The sequence below is a fragment of the Elephantulus edwardii genome, unplaced genomic scaffold (assembly GCF_000299155.1).
Source record: "Elephantulus edwardii isolate Elephantulus edwardi_28Jun2011 unplaced genomic scaffold, EleEdw1.0 scaffold00131, whole genome shotgun sequence".
NCBI classification, from domain to species: domain Eukaryota; kingdom Metazoa; phylum Chordata; class Mammalia; order Macroscelidea; family Macroscelididae; genus Elephantulus; species Elephantulus edwardii.
Window position 1 is genome coordinate 65,682 of NW_006399881.1, and position 8,485 is coordinate 74,166.

General features: G+C 40.8%; 2 pseudogenes; one reads left to right on the plus strand and one right to left on the minus strand.

Moving 5' to 3' along the window:
• The first annotated feature begins 1,530 nt into the window (after positions 1-1,530).
• On the plus strand, positions 1,531-1,930 carry LOC102851857 (annotated as a pseudogene).
• Positions 1,931-3,636: 1,706 nt separating this feature from the next.
• On the minus strand, positions 3,637-3,867 carry LOC102860539 (annotated as a pseudogene).
• Positions 3,868-8,485: the final 4,618 nt, after the last annotated feature.

Here is an 8,485-nt window from a genome sequence, read left to right on the forward strand (position 1 = left end):
GAACATTTCTTCATGTGCTTGTTGGCCATCTGAATGTCTTCCTTGGTGAAGTGTCTGTTCATATCCTGTGCCCATTTTTCAATTGGATTATTCACCTTTATCTTGTGGTGCTCAAGTATTTTATAAATTCTAGATATAAGTCCCTTGTCTGACATGTCATTACCAAAAACTTTTTCCCTGTCTGTGGCTTCCCTTTTTACCGTTAGAGAAGTTTCTGGAGGCGCATAGGGATTTGATTCTTAGAAGGTCTCATTCATCTATTTTATCGTCTCCTGGTTGTAAATTTTTCAGAATACTGGGAAGACTCTTTATGTTGTGGATTAGGACTACTAAAGTTTTTCCAAGCTTTTCTTGAATGAAGTTTACAGTCCTTGGTTTTAGTCCTAGGTCCATGATCCACCTTGAGTTGGTTTTTGTATATGGAGTGAGGTGGGGTTAATTCTTCTGCAGACAGTTTTCCAATTTTGTAAGCACATTCTTAAAAGTTGTGCAACCATTCTCATCCCCCTTTACTAGGTTATTCAGCCCTTATTAAAAATTCACTGTCTCCTAAAATTCTTATCTAATGAGTCAAGTCAAAGAGCTTCATAGTCAAAGCAAACATTTTGGGGTTGTTTTTTTTTTAATTGTATTTTAAAAAGTTAAGCTAATCTACTGTTCTAAGATGACTTAAGGGGTATTTTTGGTATACAGTTTAAAGATTATCTCATAGTTATAGTTCTAAGAGTTCATCCACCTTCTATGGCTCCATGTCTACTATCTGTGAGAATTAAAATTTCTGTTCTGCATTTTTTTCCATTAAGGTCAAGATTGTTCTACGGGATCTTTGATCAAACTGTTAAATCATGTTGTCTTAATGGACATATCCATCAATAAAATCCCATGTATCCAAAGTAGTGACTGGAGTCTTAAAAAGTTTGTCATTAGCCATCTAAGGTGCGACTATTGTTCTCTGTCTAGAACAAAAAAGAGGAAAGGATAGCAAATATGCACTGAAACAATCAGAGCAATTAGACCATATAAACATCAATTTCCACAATCCCAAGACCACAAGAACTAGATGGCGCCCAGTTACCACTGCTGACTACTCTAAAAGGGATCTAAGTAAAAGATCCTCGACAGAGTAGGGAAAAATAGTTGAACAAAACTAATAAAAAAAAAAAAGCTTCCTGGTCTGAGATTGGTGGAAACCTCAAGATATGTCCTGTAGTAATATTTTGACCCTAGGGAAAAACTTCACCCCCCACCTTTCACCTAAACAATAGACTATCAACCTGCAGGCAGGCGGTTTGAATCTACCAGACGCTCTGTGAGAGAAAGATGGGCAACTGCTTCTGAAAATCTGCTGCAAAATCAGCTTTGAGTTGGTTCAGACTCAATGGAACAAAACAATAAGGTGAACAGTTACACCCAGAAGGTATTTATTCAACTCTTAGCACAATCAAATATAAAATATAAAAAGGTATGGACAGTGGTATGTTCCAAGGCACCACAAATGGCAGACAGGCCCTGTTGCAAGCCAAGAGCACCATGGACCACCTCACAACCTTCCTCTGCAGGTCCTACTAGAGAGCCGCCTAACCACCCTCCTTGCCCTGGGTGGTTGGACTAACTGGCCCTGCTACTGCATTGTGGTTGCTTTCAACAGGTATACTAGGGATGGCCACTTCATGGAGCAGCTGGGCTTCTATGACCCATTACTCCACACTCATGGAGCGAAGACTGTAGCCCTCAACCTGGAGAGGATCTGGCATTGGTTTAGCTACAACACCCACTTCACTGAGCCTGTGGAAAAGTTTCTGGGTCTTTCTGGCTTTTCCCTCTGCATCCCATGATGATCACCAATGCTGAAAGACTGTGGAGGAAATGGGCATGTGAAGCCCTCTTAGCTTCTCAGAAGACAGAGGTTGCCAAAACAGAAACAAATTGACTTAGGTATGATACTTTCAAAGTCCTCTTAAAACACTTACACAGAGCTCTTAATTCTATTAGATTTAGAGGTAAATAAATAAAGTTTTCTGACTCATTCATATTCTTTTGATAACAGGAAAGGGTGACGAGGCTCTTTTAACCCTGGCCTGAGGTGGGCCTGGGAAAGGACGTGTTCTTGTCTGACATGGTCTAAAACTGAGTCTAGATACTAATTTTCTTTTTCAGCTTTAGTTGTAAGAACTAATGGCTGTAGGGAGAGTTGGACTTTTGGGCTGGACTCTAGGTCTCCTGGACAACTTTTCACCAATTAACTTCTAGTGTCTCCCTTCTTCAAGGCCCCTATCAAGTTATTCTTTCCTTAATAATTTATGGTCATTCACTTAGCTTAAGAACACAGTAACTTTGCTCACTGCTTTTGTAATTTGATACTTATATAGCCGTACTGAGCATAATCTCAAAATTTCAAAAAGATTGTTGGGAACTAAGATAATCCTTTTTTTTTTACAAATGAGAAGTGGGAATAAAGTTAATATTGAAAATCATTTGCATATATTCTAGGTCTTTACATAAGTACAACATAATGCAACTGTGGCTGTTTTTTGCCAACCTCACAATCATTGCTGTATTTCATCCCACTGTTGTAGCCACTATAAGGTCTTCTGCTTTTTTAAATATAATTTTTATTATTATTAATTTTAATGAAAATTTACAGAGACTTTGGGTTTCCATTCATTCATTGTTGCCCTTTTCTCCTCTCCCAACCCTCCAGTATACTACCCTCTTGGAAAAGTAAAAGAAAAATTCTTTCATTGTTTTACACTCCCTCTCCCCAGGTCCACTCCACTATGGAGCCTTTGCTCTGGACTCCCGTCATGACAAAAATACCTAATCACATATCCCTTTTAAACAGTTTTCTCCTTCATCTCTTTCAATGCAGTATCCATTATTTAACCCATCTTTCCCAGTCTCCCCCCCCAACCCCGAGGTCAGTCCCATTCTAAAACAGTGGCACCATGCAGTATTTGTCCTTTTGTGACTGAGATACTTCACTCAGCATAATGTCCTCCAGGGTCACACCCATTTTGAATGATATTGCAGGAGTTCCTTATTTTTTAATGCAGTGTAGTATTCCATTGTGTGAATATACCACAGCTTCTCTATCCAATTGTTTGTTGATGGGCACACTTAGGTTGTTTCCAACTCCTTGCTACTGTGAACAAAGCCGTGATAAACATGGGTGTGCATATATCTGCTTGGGTGGCAGTTATGGTCTCTTTGGGGCACATTCCCAGTAGTGGAACTGCTGGGTCAAATGGTATCTCTATTTGCAACATTTTTAGAAAGAGCCATACAACCTTCCACAGTGGTTGCACCATTTTACACGTCTACCAATAGTGAATAAGGGTTCCAGCTTCTCCACAACCTTGTCAGCATTTGTTGCTTGCTGTTCTGTTAAATTCTGCTATTCTTACTGGGGTGAAATGATATCTCATAGTTGTTTTGAGGTCTTCTGCTCCGCCCTCCCCCATCCCGTGTGTCTGGAGTTTATTGACAGCGTGAGTGGATACAGGGGAGCTGCTGACAGTGGGGGTCAGGGCCTAGCATCTGCCTGAAGGGGCAGTAGTGTGGCAGCTGGCTGGTCAAAACAGAGAAGTGAGGGCTGTGCTCCCCTGAGCATTTCTCCAGGCAGGCAGAACCCTGGATCTACTTGAAAGTGTGGCTCTCAGCTCCTCCACACCCAAAGCCTTTGGGCCCAAACATGGCTGCATAGCAGGGGTGGCTACAGTAGGGCTTGCCCTCATGCTCGGTGTGGCCCCCAGAGGTCAGCGTCTTTCTGCATTTTTCACACTTGAGGCAGGGCCAGTGCCAGTCCTTGCCCAGGGATGTCATCTGCTTGGCGAAATATATCTCGTCACACTTCAGGCACTTGGGCATGGCTGCGCTCATTGAGGCTGCAGGCACGGGGAGAGGACAGCGCAGGGTCGGTCTTCTGCTTTTTTACTGACTTATCTAACATTATGTCCTTCTCTAGGCACAGGTTTCTCCTGATAACATGTCCAAAGCATATAAGATTGCATCTCCCCATCCTACTTCCAAGAACCATTCATTTACACTGTTGTTGTTAGTTGCCACCAAGTCAAATACTACTCATAGCAACCCTATGAACAAAAGAGCTGAACATTGTCCTATCTTGTGGCAGCCACATCATTTCTGACACAGGAAGAGGTAAGATAAGATTAATGGAAACAAGAATTAAAGGGAGAAAGTGAGACAAATGTAGCTAAATTGTATTATAGTATTGTTATAAAATAGGTAAGAACGGTTGAATAGAAAACCAACTTTCTCTGTAATATTTCAAACCATAATTAAAAAGGAATAAATATGTTCAAGTAGAGTATTTTTGAACAGAGAACTGTAGACTTACCCATTGCACTACTGCCCATATATCTGGCCAATGTTCCATTTCCAGTAACTTGCATTCTTTTGTGTGCTTCCTCTACAAGAACATATAAAATACTTGTAACTTAATTGAACTATACAGCACAAACACAATATATCTATCACATACACCCATGCCCTTTCATTTGGAAAGGTTTTTCTTTTCTTTCTCTCAGAACATTCATTCTTTCATAAATCACTTGGGGACTTCTTTAAACTAATCATAAAGCAGGTAATCTGTCCTCACACACAATCCCATAATTATAAACAGAAAAGGTTAAAAGTCAGCATTGTACAACATTCTACCAAGCCACACAATGTTCTTTCTTCCATGAAGAAAAATGGAAATAATTTTTGTTTGTTTGCAGCTCCTCTACACCTTTCCATGGCAATGACAAACTTTACTGTGTCATTTTAATACCACACTTCTCTCCTGGCCTCTGTGGGTGTATGGCCGCCATTGGAATAAATATGGAAGAAAATATACATTTTGCCCTCAAGAATACTGTTGGTATAAACAAAATGAGAGATCTTCAACTGACCCACCACTCATTTTACTCACTTATAAATGGAAGTCAATATATCCATTTTTATATGAGATCTAAAACATAGATCTAATTATCAAAATAGATCTTTTTCTCTCTTTAGAGAGAAAAACATATTCTGCTGTATAGTCACATTGTAATTTTGTTGTTGTTATGTGAGTTGTAATTTGTTGTTGTTGTTGTTATATGTCGCTTGCGAGTCATAGAGATGAATTATTCCAAAGTTGATATTGGCACCATAGCTGTATTGGAAACACACACACCAACACATACCCCCTTACCTATGGGGCTATTTACTGTTGCATCCTTTGCGATTTAAAAAAAGGTGGAGGTGTAGGAGAAGCCGAGCATACCATGAGTGAGAACACAACCTCCCTACCCAACCTCCCCTCACACGTGTAAGAAGGCATTACCATTATTAGAAACAATGCAAAGACTCTATTTTCTGTTTAGAGAACTGTGAAAGCTGCAAAGTACAGAAGAGTGGTGGTGGTATTATGTGCTGTTGACTCATAGCAATCCTGTGTACAACACCTCTGAACCCTGCTCTATCTTGAGCCAATATCATTGACTCCAACACACCTAGGCCCATTACCCTAGTCCCTGAGCCAATCCATCTCATCGAGGGTCTTCCTCTCCTGCACTGTCCAGTCACCCTTCCAAGCATGATGCCCTTTTTCAAGGACTAGTCCCTCCTGGCCACATGCCAAAGTATGTGAGAAAGAGCTTCAAAATCTTTGCCTCCAAGGAGCAGCTTGGTTTCACCCTTTGCAGGACAGACCTGTTTGTTCTCTTAGCAGCTCACAGTATGTTCAAGACTCTTCTGCAGGACCACAGCTCAAAGGCAGTGATTCTTCTTCTATCATCCCTAGTCACTGTCCAACTCTCGGACGCATTTCAAGTAACTATGAAGACCATGGCCTGAATAAGGCGCACCTTAGTATCCAGACTGACATCATTGCTTTCCAGTATACTCTGGAGAGGACCCTAATAGATATTCCTAATGTCATTTGTCTTTTGATTTTCTGGCTGCATCAGTTTTGACAGTGGAGCCAAGCAAGCTGAAGCTGTTACGAATCTCAATCTCTTCACCATCTATCATGATGCTGCCAATTAACCCAGTGTTGAGAATCTTTGTTTTCTTGATGTTGACCTTCAATCTATACTGAAGGCTGCAGTCCTTGACCCTCTGTAGAAAATGCCTCAGGTCCTCTTCGGTTTCAGTAAGCAAGGTTGTTATATGCATAACGTAGTTTGTTGAGGAGTCTTCCTCCAATCCTGATGCCACATTCTTCCTCATAGAGCCCAGCCTCCCAGATGATTTGTTCCACATATAGATTGAAAAGGTAATGGCGATAGGATGCATCCTAGATGCATACCTTTCCTGATTCTGAACCATGCGGTGTCTCCTTGCTCTGTTCTGACCACTGCCTCCTGGTCCAAGTATAGGTTTCACATAAGCACATATAGATAGCATTACTGCCTTTGGTGTCTAAAAGTGAAATAAATGAACACACACATCTGTCTTCACTTAAACTAGCATTAAACTCTAGAAGAAAAGGGAAATAACCTCAAACATCTAAGAGGAAATACAGTTCACATGAAAAGCTATCTGAAAATGCAATATTATATACAGAAATTCCCATATTATTGATTAAAAAGATATTAACATTTCCCTTTATTTACTCGTCTTGCTTATATATTTTGGATTTCTTAGACTTCGATATTTTGGGTGCATAGGAATTGATGGGAGTGTGGAACCTTCCAACAACAGTGGTAATTTCATGAAGAAGTCCTTTCTTGATAGTTGTTGTTGGAAGAACAATGGCCCTCAAGGATTTCCAGAGCCTCCAGAAAGTGATACTGCTGTGTCAGTACCTTAATTTTAGCCCAGAAAAAAACCACAACAAATGTGAACTACAGAACTGTAAGAATATAAATCTGTGTTGTTTTAAACACCTACAATGGTTGTTATTACAACAGGAATAGAAATCTAATTCACCATTTTCCACATACAAACTATGTCTTCTGGTCACAATGGCAAAACAACCAGAAATCAGCTCAGCTCATTAAAGACTTTTCAGTCATGTACAAATTGTGGAAATAAAACAATGTTTTCTGAGTAATTAATGAGTGAAGGAAGCTAATTACAAGTAGAAAATATCTATGGGATAGAGAGGGAAAAAGGCCCAGATAAAGATGTATAGAAAAAAAGATCTCACATTACTAGCGTAACTGTATAAAGCGAGGAACAAGAAAAAGAACATACCTAAACTTATTAGCTAATGAGATTTTTTTTAAGGCTCAAATATGAGGGAGTGAAGAATCAAAGCAGCCAAACATATTAACATATGTTTAGCATAACCAGGAAATAGACAACTCAAATGTCTAAAATCAGAATTGTAAGTTGCATATTAGAGAACAGATCAAAATAAAAAAATGATTCTAAGAGAATACGATGAACATCTGTACACCAACAAATTAGATGATGTTGATGAAACTGGCAGATTCCTAAAAACGAATAAAAGTATCAAACTGGCTCAAAGAAAAACAAAAGTAGATGGCCCTCTAACAAGACTGAAGCAGTTAATGAAAAATCTCCAAACAAAGAAAAGCCTACCAGATGGCTTCATTGGTGCACTTGGCCAAACATTGAAATCCTTCCATTAACCCCAGTTCTTCTCAAACTGTTCCAAAAAAATAAGAGAAGGAAGCTTTTCATAACTCACTCTTTGAAAACAGCATCACCTTGATATAAAAAACAGATACAGACATTTAAAGGAAAAGAAAACTATATACTAATATCCTATACGAATAGAGGCTAGAAGCCTCAAGATGGACTACCAAAGCGAATTCAGAAACACATTGAGTGGTTTACACGGAAAGAACACCTGGAATCTGTTTCAGGGATGCAATAAAAAAGGAATCGAGCCAAATTACACGCAGAATGCGCCCCTGGCTGGTCCTCAGAGGGAGCAACAGGTCCTTCGGAGTTACAGTCACTCGTCTCAGAGTCAGTTGCCAGATGGGAGAGGAGGGACTAGGGTCTCGGGCCACCGGGTCACCGGAGAGCCTTTCCCCACACAGCCCGACATAAATCTGGCGACCACAACCACCCAAATTGCCACCCTCTCTCCGAGCGCCACCGTGACCGCTTCAAGGGCTCCGGGCTTGCCCACGTCCAGGAAAAGAAAACGGGAACGCTAAGGAACTTACTTGCCATGTTTCCACGCAGGAATGGCCACTTTGTCCGGAGCCTCCGCCCCTGCCGTAAAGCGCCGTGCCGCCCGACGCCCCTACCCTTGTCTCCCCGCCCACCTGGAAAAGGTTGTGGTGGGGGCCTGCGTGGGAGGGGGGCGCGCCGCCCGCCGGATTGGAGGAGCGGCCTGGGGCGGGGCGAGTCTTGGGAAGTTCTGGGATGCTGTCCTTTTTGGTCACTTGTTTGGAAGACCAGCTTCTTTCTTTTCCCTTTGTGTTAGTCTTTATCATCCCCGGAACGCTTATGATGAAATGCAAAATGTCTTTTACAATGATTAGAACAATACTAAAAAAAAAAAAAAAAAAAGAAC